Source organism: Triplophysa dalaica, chromosome 4 (assembly GCF_015846415.1).
Source record: "Triplophysa dalaica isolate WHDGS20190420 chromosome 4, ASM1584641v1, whole genome shotgun sequence".
Classification (NCBI taxonomy): domain Eukaryota; kingdom Metazoa; phylum Chordata; class Actinopteri; order Cypriniformes; family Nemacheilidae; genus Triplophysa; species Triplophysa dalaica.
The window spans coordinates 17,325,721-17,343,166 of NC_079545.1; the positions used below are offsets into that span (position 1 = coordinate 17,325,721).

General features: G+C 44.3%; 1 protein-coding gene across 2 annotated transcripts in view; it reads left to right on the forward strand.

Annotated features, from left to right (window-relative positions):
* LOC130419719 (transient receptor potential cation channel subfamily M member 3-like) overlaps positions 1–17,446 on the forward strand; it is a 59,083-nt gene that overhangs the window by 24,995 nt on the left and 16,642 nt on the right. The gene's annotated exons all lie outside the window — the stretch shown is intronic.

Consider the following 17,446-nt stretch of genomic DNA (forward strand, 5'->3'; position numbering starts at 1 on the left):
AAGCCTGGGCGTGTCATCTCGAAGCTTTCGTGAGACTGTAACCTTCCAGTGTGGTGGTCGGGGGGTTCCAGAGCTTTCTTGGAGAAAGATGGGTACAGCCCTGACCGGTAACTTTCACGGACGGGGCCTTAGCTCTCTATAGGCGAGAGGCCGTCCAGATCAGTTTACACCGGGTAAGCGCGACTCTTAATCAGAGAAGCGCTACAGAGGCCACCTCCTACCCGTGGGGAGGAATATGGTGGATATAGGTATGGTCTCGTCCTTGGAGGAGAACGCATGGAACGTGCGGACTGAGTAGTTAACCGCGAGGTGGAGGCCCACCTGGGGAAGCTCATGGGTTACCAGGAGTGGGAACCATTCTCATGAGGATACATCAGACGGAACAGCCCACGGAGGGGGTGTTACAGACGTCCGGTAGCACTAGGTCCGGTTAGAGCTATCTGTGATAGCTCACATGGTATCCCGGCCTAAGGGGGAAGGCTGCTCTGCCCAGCCAGCCCCCAGGGGGTGCTTGTTTGGTGATGGATGGAATGCCTATTCTTAACCAGTGTCTGGGTAAGAAGGGAGGCTGGTGAGGTACCAGTTTCTTAGCGATGTGTTCGGGTAAGAAGAAAAGGTAAATAGCACACTGACTCAACCTGTTAGAGGGTGGAAAGGTGCTTTCGCAGGCATACGCCCCCCCGGATGCCAGTCCTACATGTCGCCACGCAGGACGTGGGCTGACACCGGGTTTACGCGAAGGTTGTTAACCCTTGCGAAGGTGTTTGGGCATAGCCCAACCCGCAGCTCTACAGATGTCTGCTAGAGAGGCGCTTCTGCCAGTGTCCAGGAGGTGGCTAAACTCCGTGTGGAGTGAGCCCTCACTGCCAATGGGCATGGGAGATTCTGAGATCGGAATGCCGTCGTAACGGCGTCCACGACCCAGTGCGCCAGCCTCTGTTTGGAGACAGCCTTCCCCTTCTGCTGTCCTCCAACAGACACGGAGCTGGTCAGAGCTTCAGAGCTCTGCGTGCGGTCCAGTACGTACTGGACACAACACTAATCGGGTTGGGTCTTCCTCCCCTATGGGGAGCGCCTGCAAGTTCACCACTTGGCCCCGGAGGGAGTAGTGGGAACTTCTTGGGCACGCATCCGGGCCTGGGTCTCAAGATAACGTGAGAGTTTCCAGGGCCGAGTTTAAGGCAATCCAGGGACACGGAGGATGCTCGGTGGTCCCCTACCCTCTTGAAGGAAGTGAGCGCCGTCAGGAGGGCCGTCTTACTCTATGAGGAAGATCGGAACCTCCGAGGGGCTCTTTGGGGGGCCCTGAGGCTCCCCAGGACCACTTAGGGTCCCAAGAGGGTATGGAGCGGAGATGAGGCGGATTCCGCCCTCTCGCTGCTTAGGAACCTGGTGACCAGGTCGTGTTGCCCTAGAAACTTTCCACCGACTGAGTCGTGATGAGTGGCAATAGCGACTACATACACTTTCAGCGTGGAAGGGAGATGTTAGTCTCCAGTCTCGTGAGGAGGGGAACACAATCCTGATCAAGCACCTCAGTGGGTCTTTCTCGTTGAGAAAGACACCAGGACGAGAAGAGGCACCGTCTAGAGGCGTGTAACCGCCTAGTAGATGGGGCCCTAGCCTGGGTGATGGTCTCAGCCGTATAGGGGGAGTAGCCATCTTAGGATCTTCTCGTCCCGTCTAGAGACCAGACATGGGTGTTCCAGAGGTCTGATCTGGGATGCCAGAACGTGTCCTTCCCCTGAGAGAGCAGGTCCTCTGTCAGGGGAATGGTTCAGGGGGAGTCGCTGTCCAGAGCATCGGCTCTGAGGCCAAGTGCGGTTAGACCGGTGTGGTGTAACCAATAACACTTGGTGCTCCTGCTCCCTGACCTTGCACAGAGTCTGTACAAGAAGGCTCCTGGGGGGGGGAAGGTGTGCTTCGGCCCATCCCGCGGCCAGCTGTGCGCAAGGATATCCGTGCCGAGGGCAGGGACTATCAAGCGGGCAAATGGTGGTGTTACGGGAGGTGAACAGGTTTTACCTGGGCCTACCCGAACAGCCTCCAAATGAGCTGGACTGCACGGGGGTGGAGTCGCCACTCTCCACGAGGCATAAACTGGCGAGAAAGCACGTCGGCTGTCTAGTTCAGTTTGCCCGGGGTGTGTGGCCTGCAGGGAACGAGTCACCTGTTGACTCCACCGGAGGAGGCGTCGAGCAAGTTGTGTTTAGCTGCTGTGTGCGAACGCCACCCTGACGATCTGTATTCGCTACAGCTATAGTGCTGTCCTCGGAACAGCACGTGCATGTCTCGCACGAGAGGCCGTAGCCTGCTCAGTGCAAGTAGCATAGCCCACAACTCTTGGCAATTGATATGCCAGCGCAGGCGGGGGTTCGTCCAAGACCCCACCTGCGTGCCCGTTGCACACTACACCGCACCCCTGCAGGGAGACTTCAGTCGTCACCACGACCTGCCTCATAACCTGCTCAAAGGGACCTGAGTCCGTCGAAAAAGTCATAAAGACTAGGGGTTATGGTGCGTCGGCAGCAGGGCGGCATCACCATGCGCCTGCTGCCGGTGTGCCACGCTCTCCTCGGAACTCGACTCTGAAACCAGTGTTGGAGCGGTGTCATGTGCATCAACTCGAGGGGTATTAACCCGCGAGGACGCCATGTGTCCCAGGAGCCTCTGAATTGTTTCAGGGGGACCGCTGTCTGCCTAAAATGTTCATTTCAGACAGTTCAACACTGGTTGGGCACAACTGCGGACAGGTGTGCCGACATGGTGACAGAGCTGAGTTCCATACCGAGAAAGAGGATGCTCTGCACTGGGGAGAGCTTGCCCCTCTCTTGGTTGACCTGGAGTCCCAATCGACCTAGGTGCCGGAGCACCAGGTCCCTTTGTGTACATAACAGATCTCGCGAGTGTGCCAAGATAGGCCAGTCGCTGAGATAGTTTAGTACCCGCTCGCCTTCCTCCTCTCAGGGAGAAAGGGCGGTCAGGGACAGACCGAAAGGGAGGACTCTGTACTGATATGCCCGCCTCTCGCACGCGAACCGTGGGAACGGCCGGTGTTGAGGAGGATCGAGACATGAAAGTAAGCGTCCTTCAGGTCGATTGCCACGAACCAATCCTGACACCTCATAGATGTCAGGACGCGCCTCTGTGTGAGCACCCTGAATGGCAGCTTGTGAAGGTGCTCTGTTCAGGGTACGCAGCCTTTGGGGGCAACCCGCCGTCTTTCTTGGGAATGATGAAGTGCGGGTGGTGACCCACTGAACATCTTGGTTTTGAGGGACGAACTCGATGCCTGTTTTGCCAGAAGGGTGGTGACCTCTACCCGAAGTACGGAGGCGTCCCTGCCTCTGACAGAGGGAGAGATGATGCCCCGAAACTTGGGTGAGTCTCTGGCGAACTGGATCGAGTAACCAAGACGGACCGCCCTCATTAGCCAGCGAGACAGTGTGGGCAGCTCTCGAGCTCCCAGGGACTGTGACAGGGTGACCAAGGGGACGGTCTGCTTCATCATTCCCACGGGGGGTGGTTCGTCGGCTGGCGGAGCTAACCATGTCGCGGGGAGTCCCCGGAGGGAAGGTTTTTGCTCCGCCTGCTTACCTGCCTGGCGGGACAACGGCACGCACTGTCGGTTTGAGAGTGGTGACGGCTGTCGTATGTGTACGACCTCACGCCTCGCCAGGGTGTGAGGTCGGTTCGCCGAGCACAGTCCAGTGGAGTGTGCGATCGGCTGCAAGTAAACCCGGGGAGAACAGAAAACTCAGTGAGTAAGTGGGCGCCAGGCCCTAACAAGGGCCCGGCTTTGGTGACGAGGCAGGAGTCGTTCCGTACCGACCGATCAGAGCCGTGGCTGTGAAGGTTCGGGCCCGATGTTGTTCTCCCTGGGGTCTTCCCGTCAGTGTCCCTTCTCGCGAGGAGGTTGCTGACGGGGTGGAGGTTTCCCCCTCGACCTCTGCTTCCGGGGTGCCGCCTGTGGGGGCACAGGAACCGGAGCCGATGTCGAAAGGGTCCTGGGTTGCAGGGAAGCAGACGTCACGTGAGATCTCGGAGGCCTGTAGGCGGCCGAGTCGCGGCGTGAAAAAAATGTGGTTAATTGCCACTGTCTGCTTCGCCGTCAAAAAACTGCTGAGCGCAGTCCTCGACGGTGTTACCAACAACCCACCCTGCGAGATGAGTGCATCAAGAAAGCGGACTTCCTTGCTGTCACTCTTCTGCACAAGGTATAGCCGGGGGTGTCTCTCCTGGACCACTACCGTGGACATCGTCCGACCCAGGGCCCGTGCCGCCGCCTTAGTCGCCCGTAGAGCGCTGTCAGCGGTGGCACGGAGATCCTGCATTATACCCGGGTCGGCCTTACCCTCGTGGAGCCCTCTCAACGCCCTGGCCTGGCGGACCTGCAGGATGGCCAAGGCATAGAGAGAGGAGGCAGCCTGGCCCGCAACATCGCAAGCTTTCGACACCAGTGATGCCGAAGTCTTACGTGCTTTGGACGGTAGGAGTGGTCGATCCCCCCCCCAGGTGGTAGCCGTCCGCGGCACAGGTGCACCGCAGGCGGACGTTCCACCCGGGGGATCTCGACGCAGTCCTTGGCTGCCTCACCATCGAGGGAAGTAAGGGAGCCGGAGCTGGTTTCACTGGAACGGTCCGTGAGTGGAGCGTTCCAAGTTTTACACAGCTCCTCATGCACCTCCGGGAAAAACATGGCACCCGGGGTGGGCGCGGTTTGCACCGCGCACCGACCTCGGGAACCACGTATCCCCGGGTTAGCACGGATGACATCACTTCTGCTTCCTCCTGAACTCGACCGCTGGGGGTGGAGTTTGGATTCGGCAGAGTCGGATGCCAGTCTCCCTCCGATGCTGCGAGCGACATCTCATCTACGTCACACATCGTTTCCGAGTGTGTGCGTGAGGATCCGGACGGTATGCCACCGCCGGTTGGGGAACGTTCAGAAGAGCGAATCGGGGTGCGATCGGCCCGTGAGCACTTGGCTACGTTCAGCAGAGTTCCCCGTATCACTAACGCTGCTAACGTGGGTGGTCATCGGGGCCGTAGCCACAGATGTCACAGCCCGGGTAGCAGACGAAATGGTGGCTGGTTCCCGTAGGAAGACAGCCACCCGTGACCGCAACTTCTGAATGACAATCTGCCCGCAGTGCAGGCAGATGTGTCAACGAACGCTGCTTCAGTGTGCTGGACGCCCAGACACCTAATGCAGCGATCGTGTCCATCCCCCTCCTCGATGAGGGTGCCGCACCCAAGAGAACAGCGGGACATGCCGCGCTGGAGAATGCTCAGTCAGTCCTGAAAAGGACTTTTAGAAAAAATCTAAACCGGAACCGCCGAGACGCCCAGGGGAAGGTCGCTGCAGGAAGGGACGATCCGCTGTAACACGTCGTAGCACCAGCGTGTAGTTGTAGAGGATTGAATCCTGAGTTGTACTCATGAGCGATGGCTCTGAAGAACAAAAGGTAAGTGAATGCTGCACGCCGGCCTCCTTTTATACCGGATTTCCGGGGGCGGAGCCCGGCATGCAAATTGCATTCGCCAAATTTCATTGGCCTTTTCTATAGTAGTCAGAGTTGATTGGTTCTCAAGGGCGAACCCCATCTGTCGTTCTCGACACAACGTCGAGAGACCGACAGAAAGGGAACAGTTGTCATGCCAACTTGCTACTGTAAACCGAAGCTTGCAACGCTTGCCCCACCTCCAAATTGTTCGGATTGGTTCACTGCTTTTGGAACTGACTTGATGATGAGCAGTGCTGCAAGTAAAAGTTGATTTTATTTGAACTTGACATGGCGTCTTGAAACGTGGCGCTCGTGTGCGAGGCACTTCAAAAGACGCGAGACGCGAGGGTCCGTCAAACGCATGTTTGAATAGGAAAACAATGGGAAAGTACCGCATTGGAATGGAAAAACACATTTTGTCTGAATGGCCCCTTTTCATGTTAACGCATTGCAGAAGGACATTACGTATTTCTGAAATGCTCTATGTAGAGCAGTATGTCTATTAAGGGCTACTGTAAACAACCTGGCGACTTCTATGCATGGGGACCTGCGTTGTGTGTAGATAGAAATAGCTTATTCTAAGTTCATAAAAACATAACGCTTCGTTATGTAAAGTCTTTATACACCTCTGAAGACAGTTATGTAAATTATATTTCTGTGGATATATCCTCCATAAAATTAAACACTGGACCTTTAAGCGCATGTACGTGCTTACAGTAGAAGTTCAACTACATTGGAAGTTTCAATAACGACCCTTAAGCATGGTTAGTCTGTCATGTTCCTCCACTGCCAGATCTTTCCATGTTCGTGTGATAAAATTCTAAAAAAAAGTAGGTCCTTTCGACAGAGTGAGCAATTTAAGTTGTGAGTTCTGAGCTTCACTCATTATACACATATTCATAAAGAAGCTCCCAGTTGGGAGCTTGGGTCTGTCCCCATGTCTCCTGCCTCTCGCCATTTCCTTCTCCCTTGACAGATGACAGAAGCTGGGTTCAAAGGAAAGAGACTGTGCACAGTTGAGAGCTGGAGCGGCTGGCACCAGTATACTGAGTGAGAGGGTTATGTAACCCAATCTCCTTTTCTGTGCCCAGAGGATGTGCTCCTTGCCAGCCTTTCCAGCAACTTCCCTCCTAAACCCTTGTGATCATGTTGGTTAGTGTTTCTGTGTGTTATCATAGTGTTGACACGTGGCACAGGGATTGGAATTTACTTGAATGATACAACTAGGAAATAGATTTGGCATGGTTGTCTAAAGTCTTTGTGAGTGCAGGAAGCTAGGGGATTTGCAGTCCTGTGAATTTGCATTTTTATACGTCTGCTGCACATTCAAAATGTCCCAGTTTTAACTAGTGATGATTTATCTTTTGCTATTACCTTTATTCTTTTTAAGTGTTGTTTTATTACTTTCTGATTTGGCAAAAAAGATCTTGACTTCAAAGAAATACGTAGGCCGGGGCTTGATTTCAACTATTGGGAACTGATTGGATTTTTGGAAGGTGAAAGCCTGGCCATTGGACAGACAGTATAGTCCCACTCTCAGTAATTACATACAACATACAGAGAAGAAATATTGTTTGAAAGGGGCCAGGCAGTTTCTGATCATAAAGATTATAAAAAAAAAAAAAAAACTATATAAATAAATCATTTATCATAAACACTGAAATACAATATTACTTAAAAATATAAGAATTGTCAATCATGGTGATTTTAAGAGTCTTGGTTACAAAATATATCAACTGAAACTGAATGTAGTATTAATATGTTCATATTAAATTAATTGATAATAATTTTTATTTGACCCCCAATATGTTTTTATTGTTTGATCAAATATGGTTCACTTAAACTATTTTGTCTATATTTTACCCAATGACTGGACCAAACAACCAAGCATTTTTAAGTATAAAATTTTGTTTTTAGATGCAACAGTTATGTTACATTTATCAGATTGAGCTGTGTTGCCATGGAAGCCTATTAGAAGCAGAATCAGCCATGTTTAGTAATACATTTAAAAAAAAATTGCTACTTCTTCGTTTCCTTTTATTAACACTTGGTTTAATTAAATCGACCATTAAATCAACACGTGCATGTAAACAAACCTGTTATCAAGACATTTACGTCTACTGACATACAGTATAAAGCTTGACATGACTTACATGTAAATTATTGTTGATGGATGTGGCGAACAGTACTTGATTATTCCCTTTTGTCATTGACTTCAGAGTCTGTGGCGTTGTGACAAGACCCAGTGTGGTGAAAGCACTTCTTGTTAGATGAAATTACAGGGTCCACATTCAAATCACAGCAAACCTGTAGTTAGGCTGATTGCTGAGATAATGGAAAAAATATCTGTAATTTGTATCAAGCGAATTAATGTGACAGCGGGTCTCCCTTTGCCCTTGGTAATCATTTTTAAGTCCTTTATAACAAGGTCATTTATTTAAATTATTACATAGCTAATGATGCTTATATTTAAATGCATGGACAGTCTTTAATTGGAAGAAACAACAAGATCAGATTTTACTTGTTATTACGTGTGGGCTGTGTGGGTTCTGTTTTTCTTCCCTGTACTTTTACTGCCAAAATACTATAAATACAGCCCTTAGGGATATTTTACAAGATGGTTGAAACACATACTGTTGCTACTGCATAAATGCATCATGAAACATGCGTTTCTCTGTGGAAGTGTGTGTCCATAGGGATGGAATGGGTTTTCCGCATTCTTACTTTATCCTCAGAATGTGCCCAGGTGAAGAGCTGATGTGCTGCGGATTGAGGGAAACATTTCTGTTGTGTTTGTTGGTATTAAGGTTTTCTTGCTTCCCTGCTTCTGTTTCCCTCTTTCTCATTGAAACAGCTGCAATGCAATCACCTGCTGCAATGCAATAACCTTCTAAAGCATCTCTGATTACTCTCAAAACGTTTCACTGTCACAAAAAAACAAGCCTATTGATGACACTCGAGAACAACAATGTTTATATTGTTTGAGAGGGAAAACTGGAGTGCAAGCTATTTGTTCATTGTCCTTCATATTACAGCTTCGGTTCCTTTAATCTTATTTAATGTTGGATTAGAGTTCTCAGGAAACAGCAGCAGTAATGGGATTAAATCTGAAGGAATTGAAGTCACTCATACCAGGGGACGGAATGAGGTGGATGGAATTTTTTTATTTAATGGGAGATGGTGGTCTAGTGGGTTAAACCACTGAAATGGTAAATCAAAGGTTGGTGGTTCGATCCCAGCAGCCACCACCAGTGTATCCTTGAGCAAGACACTTTACTCCATGTTGCTCCAGGGGGATTGTCCCTGTAATAAGTGCACTGTAAGTCGCTTTGGATAAAAGCGTCTGCCAAATGACTAAATGTAAATGTAAATGTAAATTTAATGCGGAGAGGTGAAACCCTTGATATATAAGTAAAAAACAATACATTAAGAGAGTGAAAAGAGAGGGGGAGAGAGAGAGAGTTGCAATGATACTGCATTCCAAAAGTTTTATGCTCGCTTGAGGTTGGTTCTGTTTTTTGCAAGAAAGGGTCAATGCGAATCATGGGAGATGGAAACTCATTTGCCAAATAAATTCCTCCAAAATGTAATGTAACTACACTATGAAACGGCACAACCTGCAATCGCTCATGTTACATAACACTTGATTTTTCGCTCCATTGACTACCATTCATACGCATACGCATGTGAATGCGGCAGACCGGAAACGCAAGCCATCCAAAGATATTTCGCTGCGTAGCAAAGTTCAAGTTTGGTGAACTCTGACCTGCGATCATAAGAAGATCAAAACGTGACCTCTCTGTACAGAAATGTAAAAGACGGAGGAATTGCTCCCACCCATTTTCGCAGCACCGTCCGAACAAATTTGCCTGCTCAAAGTCTAATCTTGACTGCAGCATAACCAGGCTACTGATCTTGTTGCATAGCATCTGAAATGTTGTTATGGTCATTCTTAAATGCCTTAACAAAGTTGTCAAATTATTTCTGTGATTGCCTCCCAGAGTTTTCCATACAGCAGGCATCCACAAAAGCACCGCATTTATTGTATTTCGTCTGCTTTCGCAAGTAATTATTATATTTGGAAATTATTAAATTCAGTGGCTTCTACTGTTTTTTACTCATATTTAGTGCCGGAAGTGACGGTTTACTAGTTGGAATGATCAATTTTGCACAGAAGCTTTATACTTTGGATGGAAATCCAGCTATTGTGTATGTCCTCACAAAGATATTGATTCCAGTAATTTGTATGTGTGTGTGTGCGTGTGCGCCTGCCTGATTTATGCCTTTGGAGATGGCCATGGCTCTAGTTCAAGGATACAAAAGGGCTTAGATCTACTATATGTGACCCTGGATCACAAAACCAGTCTTAAGCAGCACTGGAACAAGACAAAAATACATTTTCTGGGTCAAGATTATCAAATATTTCTTTAATGTCAAAAAACATTAGGGATATTGAGTAAAGATCATGTTCCATGAAGATATTTTGTAAATTTCCTACCTTAAATATATAAAAATAAAAAATTTGTGCATGGATTTCCTGTCACAGATTAACACCTTCAAAGGCAATTTTCCCAATATTTATATTTTTTTACACTCTCAGATTCCAGAGTTTAAACGGTTGTATCTCAGCCAGATATTGTCCTATTCTAACAACTCATACATCAATAGAATTCAATAGTATTTATTCATCTTTCAGATTATATAAAAATCTCAATTTCGAAAAATTGACCCATAAAAAAAAAAATATATATAAAGTAGTGAAGGATATACTGTAACAGACAACACCATTGAGATGCATTGATACCTCTATTGGAAGGAGATATCCATAGAAAATACTGCATGCCATAAATATTGCAATATACAGTATTTTAATGTGATGTGACATTGGCAATTTGGTCAGTAAGACCTCACACTTTACCCAGTGTCTGTCTTTACTTGACCCTCCAGCATGTCATATTTAATAAGCACAACTGAGTCCGAACACATCCATTCACAGAACAGAGGGTGAGAACTGGAGGGAGAAGCAGGTCATTATTACTAAGGGCGACTTTGGCAGCTGGAAAGGTAATTTCACACCTTTCACAAGTGACATGAAAATACGGTCCAATGCTGGTTCAATTAAAAGAAGCGGAGTGGCTGAAATGGAAACGGTCCAAAAAAGAGACACACATCTTGAAGGGTCAGACTGGCAAAAAATAACCCACAGAGAGGGAATAAACCTCTGTTTTGATGTTTAAACTAATTAAGTGACAAACCTGATGAGAGTCTGCCTACAGGTGATTAAATTTGCAGTTTACAATTTACAGAGTTTCTATTTACACCGAGTACAAATAGCCCGCCTTGTTGACAGAGACTATTTGCACTAGCTCCGCCCACCAACATGTGAATGGAATAGAGAAAGTGTAAGAACGATGGAATTTCAAACAGTGACTCCAGTTGCGTAAGGTGTAAAGTCTGTATGTCTTGGCTTGGGAGACTGTTGTTCTACTCCACCTCTTGCTGAAAATGCTCTGTTACGTCTTTCTTTAACCTCACAGACCAGAAAGGCATTTAAAAAAACTTAGAAATTCATTTGTATTCATATCGTTTAGGTTTAGGGTAAGGTTAGGGGTAGGTGTAGGGCTTTAATATCTCAATAAGTTGCCATCACTTTAATAATATTTATAGATATTATGATTTACACTTTGTTATAATTGCATTAGGTTTAATGCACATCAATACTGAGATGCAAATAGTTACGTTGTCTGCCACTATTTATAAGTAAATAGAATCTAACTACTATTTCTACTTAATCCAAAGAAAATGCTGCTATTTTCAGTCAATGTAAACAGAACCTACTGCTATTTAAACTTAGTGTAAATAGCATCTGTGGCTATTTTCACTTAGTGTAATGCAAATAGCTGCTGCCTTAAATTTATTGTGCAGATGTTGGAGGATAACTGAACAAAAATATTTTCCAATAGACATAATAAGTGCATGTGTATAAATGCTTCCCCATTACAATGAACCTGACTTTTTTGAATGCACAGTTCTTGTTTATTTATTTATATTTATATATTTTTTTCCTCAAAATGTTTTATCTTTTGGGTTCCACATAAGAAAGAGTCATATGCAGGTTTTGAATGAAATGGGGGTGAATAAATGATGATGCGGAGGGGAGAATTAGGTCCTCATGTTATCATTGTTGTCATCGGAGTGAGGCAGAATGGTCATGCCACAAGTGATTATGAGCTGGTTGAGGTAGCGCATTCTGGGACCCGTGAGGCCTATGGGAATGGGGGCCTGTGCTTATTCTGCTGGTCCGCAGATGGATTGGCCCCGACATGACTAAAACAAGCTCTGTCACCCTGCTTTAGGCACTCAATTACAGTGTATGTGTGTTTATAGCTGTCCCTGCACAACGCACACACTTTTTCTGGATCTCTGAAGTCTGAATCATTCAGCAGTTAGTGGCTTATTTGCATTCGATCGCATATAGGCTTCACTCATAATCTAGATTTCTTCTTTATCTACCTTTCCCCTTATATCATGTAACATCCTTATATTATTTCAAATAGAGGCTCTGCCAAGCTATTGCCATTATTGCACACAAACTAATCCTACTCTGCCTACAGGGATTTGCATTTCTTAAAAACTTGAAGGATTTTAGACCAGCTTGTGTTTGTTAGCCTTTGTGTGATAGAGGTTGCATTGGGTGCTTGAGTAATACAGCCCTGCTTTATGAGCCAGCATAACACTGATTGAATTGGCTTGAGTACGCTGCTGTGACCGTGGAATGTGAGTAAATCTATTAATGCTGTGAATGCGAAGAGCTTCTAGAGAAAACACAACTGGCCAGGCTTTAAAAACAATTACATGATTGATTTCTATTGTTCTCTACAGTAAGAAATACCCTTATTGACACAGGCACATCACAGTTTTAAATTAAGTGTATTGTGTAAAGTGTAACTTTATATTTCACAATATCTTGACAGGTTTTAATTTGTAACCCATTCATATTTGATATACTACAAAACCTCAGTAAATAATGTAACTGTATAAAACAGCTCCTCTCTTTAGATTTACAAACATGCATTTTATAATTTCCATTAAACCGCAGAATAAACCTATTATGTCAGTTATTATATCGGGGTACAGAAAATATATACAGACTCATACAAACATGTGCACACATTCACTCACAGACATAAAAACACACACTTCTCTCAGGGTTGGTCGGATTCACTTGTTGGTTTTCATGCCAAACTAGATAGATAACTAGGTAGATATTTTGTGCGTTTGTTATTGTGTGACCATATACTGTATGTGAAGTAAATCATAGTTTCGGACAGCTGATTGACAAGAGGCAATTATATATGCATGGTTAACATTTTACATGGCTTTCAGAATCACAAAATCGTTTGAACAAAATTTTGATAAAACTTTGTTGATAACAATTAAACTTGCAACCACAGTTAGTGCTGGTTTGTTGCAACAGTATCTTGGTGTACCCAAATAACCACATTGGTTACTAGCAAACCTTAAAGGGATAGTTCACCCCAAAATTAAAATTTGTTTGCCATTTACTCACCCGCACGTCATTCCAAACTTGTTTGACTTTCTTATCCTCTGCAGAACACAAAAGAAGATATTTTGAAGGACGTTGGTAACCAAGCAACTTTGGACCCCATCGACTTTCTTTGTATGGAAACAAAACCACGGAAACAATTCTCAAAATATCTTCATTTGTGTTACACAGAAGAAAAGATACATAGATGACAGAACTTAAACTTTGAGGTGAACTATCCCTTTGACTCCGGTTTGAAAGGGACCAATTTTGATGGTTAAGTTTATTAAAAAGCCTGGTGCACACCAGTACACTTGAACTCCCTACTGAATAGGAGCATCCCAAACACATGCCAAAGTGAACTTAAAAGCCATCTAATGCAAGTTTTTGTGTGTGTGGTGTTGGTCATGTCTACATATGCACATGCTAGAAATCTAAAATTATATTCTTTGCTCAATGTAAAATCTCAGCAAATGACCCTTTTTAATTCAGTTCATCCTACCTCTACCTCACCTTGCAGTTGATAAAAGCTTTTAGATGATCACAGACTTAATGGAATGGAAAAGCCTTTCTTAGATTTTTTTCTCTCCATGAAAACGTCTTGATCTGTCCTCTACGGAGGCTCAAAAATCCATTTACAGGCATTTGAGTGCCTGCAGAGGATTGTCATGTTCTCATGCATCCCAGACTCGCACCCATTAGCTGAGGAAGGACACCGCGGGAGACACAATGCTTGTACAGCATATGTAACAATTTACAACAAAATTTCGGAATTTGCCCATGGAACCCGGTTTCAAGAGTTTTAGATTACTCAAGTTTAAAGTTTTGTTTTTGTATGTGTTTCAATCTGTAAGCTCTTGAAAACATACCTCTGATTTGTAAAGCAAGATTCATTTAAGGAAAAGTTCATCTCAGAAACCAATTTGTGTAAATTTTGACTTATCCACATGACGTTCAACATGTTTTAAGACCTCCTTGCTCCATCTGAGAAATGTACTGGCCTCCTCATAGACATCATGGTTGTAGTTGTTCTCAAGATCCGGAAAAGTACTAAAGACATTGTAAAATGGCTCAAACTGCTCATGGCTCTTCTGTTTTTGCCAAGTGGTTGATATCCTTATGGCAACATCATGTTGACCCTGGGACAACATTTAAATCAACCAATTCAGATTTCAGAAATAAAGGTTACTGTTTATTTTAAGTTTAATCTTCCAACCAGGATTAGGTGCTTATAGACCATTGTTTTTCACTTATCGTTTCCCTCTGATTTTAGGGGGAAAGTTATGGTTAGGGTTTGGTGTGGGTTTAGGTTGTAATTATAAAAAAATTCCTTAGGTCAACAAAATATGTTGTCCTCAGGTCATCAACCACTTGGCAAAATCAGGTAGAGCTTTGCTCATAGTGGCTCAATTGAATTTTTTTGAAGCGACAACAATACATTATCTGCGAAAAACAAACCAAAATAACGACTCTAATCGATATGTTCTCCTCTGTATTGTCAGGTGCTCGTTCATGAGAGCACTTCGACGCATGCACATTCGGTGGGGGCAGATGCCAGCGTTCTGACTGAACCTGGAAGCGCAACTCTGTGTTTACAAGCTGACCCACGGTGTAAATAAGCTGATCTCCACAAAATGTCTGATGATCACGATATTGAAGAAGAATTGCACTTTTTTTAACCAAATGTGAATGCATTGAAGTGCTTTTGTGAACGTGCATCTTTTCCTTTGAGGTTTTGGGTTCAGTTCTTATAGTTTCATTTCTTCTGACAGAGGATCTTAGCACAGCTTTCCAGGATCACTGAAGAAATGAACATTACCTGGAAATGCACTCACTTGTAGTCCTATGGGAAAACCAGATGCAAATACTCATTAAATAAAGTTTTTAATCTCAGACCTCATATTCAGAGTATCAATCTCTGTTTCCTAAAGTTTTACTCTCTTGTAAGCCCACAGAGAGATCTGTGATGCTATCAATGTTGCCAGTATTCTGGTCCGCAATGCCCCGTATAAACTGTCTTCTACTTATCTGTGGCGGCTTTAATTATGCTAAACAGTGGGGAAATAAAGCTCTAATCTGCATTAAATGAATTCTCGCTGGAGTGACTTTATTAAGATCCCAACACCTCATAAGGTGGCAGGGCAGGGAGCAGAGGATACTGGGAAAATTGTTACTAACAGTTTCCATTTTATTTGAACTTAAAGGGATAGTTCACCCAACAATATAAATTCAGTCACCATTTATTTATCCTCATGACATGGGTATGATTTTTGTTTTTCGGTGGAACAACAGAAACTATTTGAATTGAACTGAGCTGAGCTTCTCTGCCTCCGGTCACTCATGCCCCTGTATTAAATAAACTCTATCTTACATATCTCTGGTCTGTCTCACTGTATGTTTCCGTCTCATCAGTCTTTGCTGCCTCTCTGAGGTCCACAGTAGGGAGGAGAAAAATGAAAGACAGTTTAGAGAATTCCATCCGTCTCGAACTGACACCCATTCACCCAGGTGACAGGTGGCATATCAGCACTCAGCGCTGTGTTTGTGTGCGCGTTATTTCTGAATGTAGGTTAAGGGTGTTATGTAAATTCGGCAGGATTGTTATAATTACCATGATATGTCAAAAAAAGGAAGCTGACACCCATTGTAAATCTCTGCTGGACTGTGCGATGACTGAATTTGATCCTCCCTCATATAATTGTGTGTCTGCGTTGGGTGAGGCGACTGTGAATTGTGCTGATGTAGAGATGTGAGGGATGATTCTGATAGGCTTGAGGGTCACTGGAGAGACACTGGTCACATTTATGCATTTGGCAGACTTCACAAATGAAGCTTGAGTAAAAATAACCATGCTACGATTTTCCATGGAACCAATAAGAACGAAATGCATGTTTGCCCCTGTCACACAGTGTATTGGAATATGAAAAAGGGAAACATGGATGTTCACATCTGAACTCGACTGTTGAGAGTTTGCTATTGTAGGGATGTCAAATTAGGTTAGCGGAAAAGGCTTTGAGGGGGCAGTCCTGGCTTTTTTTGTTAGCTGTGAATCTCATGAGGAATTAGTCCTGAAATCCTAACAGAGTGGGGTTTGGCTAACAAGGACACATGTTTGGCATCTAAAGTCTGCAGACTTTTAACAGAACTTATACTGCAACTGTGAATATCTGGACTGTGATAAAAGTGTTTTTTTACTTCAAGATTGTTCAAAGTTAATTTATGAAGATGAGCATACAAAACAGGTAATTCCCAATGATCTAACATTACATAATTTTCACACTGTTGTTTCAAGACAATTATATATTTCTATACCCTACAGTAGGTTAATTGCAGTTTTGGTGGATTTTGAATAAACAGATAATTGCCAAATGTATAGCAAGTATTTTCTTTGTATACTACATTTGTAATATGTTTCGCTGGATATCTGATAAAAGATGTATTTTTGGAATTGAGAATTTCTCTTCAAGTTTTTCTTTAAATCAAAATGTCATAATCTAACTTTTAGGGTAGAATCATATTTTTTATTGCATCTATGAATTACATTTTTGCTTCAATAGTTTGTTTTGAAACAGATATTGAAAAAATTGAAGAAAAAAACTTTTTTGGTTTTATCCATTTGCCTAGCCCAACCATTGTGGCTGTTTTTAACATTACAAGTTGATTCATATCCCATATAGATGGTGAGATGTTTCCAACAAGGACGAAAGATGTAATTTGTGTGTCAGAGGGGACCATCACTAGGACAAAACTTACTTACACCAGAAGCATTTTGCTGCGTTCTCCTCAGACAAGAAACACACAATATAAGAAGTTTATGAAGTCTCTTCAGCTAATAATTCTGTGTAGTGTTTTTGAGGTCTCCTGTAGTAGCTAATATAGTTAACCTAGCGATTTTATTACATTAAAAACACATGTAGTACATCTGAGACTAAGCTGATTATATTCATCACACTTGAGAAAGAAATATTTCGCCAAAGGAACCCCTCTTTTTGGCTGATTTAATACTACATGTAGATTATGTTTCCTCTTTTTTTGCATAGCAATAGTTGGACTCGGAACTCAGAAACAAAGAGCTGTTCTTACACTCGCTCTCAAAGATCGTGTGCTGTCAGATCTATATTATCTGATCATATTGGCGTAACGGTTTGCCAGTGTAGGTGGTCAGTGATGCACCCCGCTCTTGATTCGTTGAGTCATCATGTGGGGGTTTTCCTGGAAAACCTTAATCCCACCATCCCCTTTTTCTTTCTCTGAGGCTAGTTTTTGTCGACACGTTACAGTTATGGTGTATCGTGGGAGTCATGGGGCTGTTGTTGTGTTTAGTTCAGCAAGAAACAGATATCTTTTCTTAATATAAAATAAAAGAGATGTCATTTGTCTTTAAACAAATCTA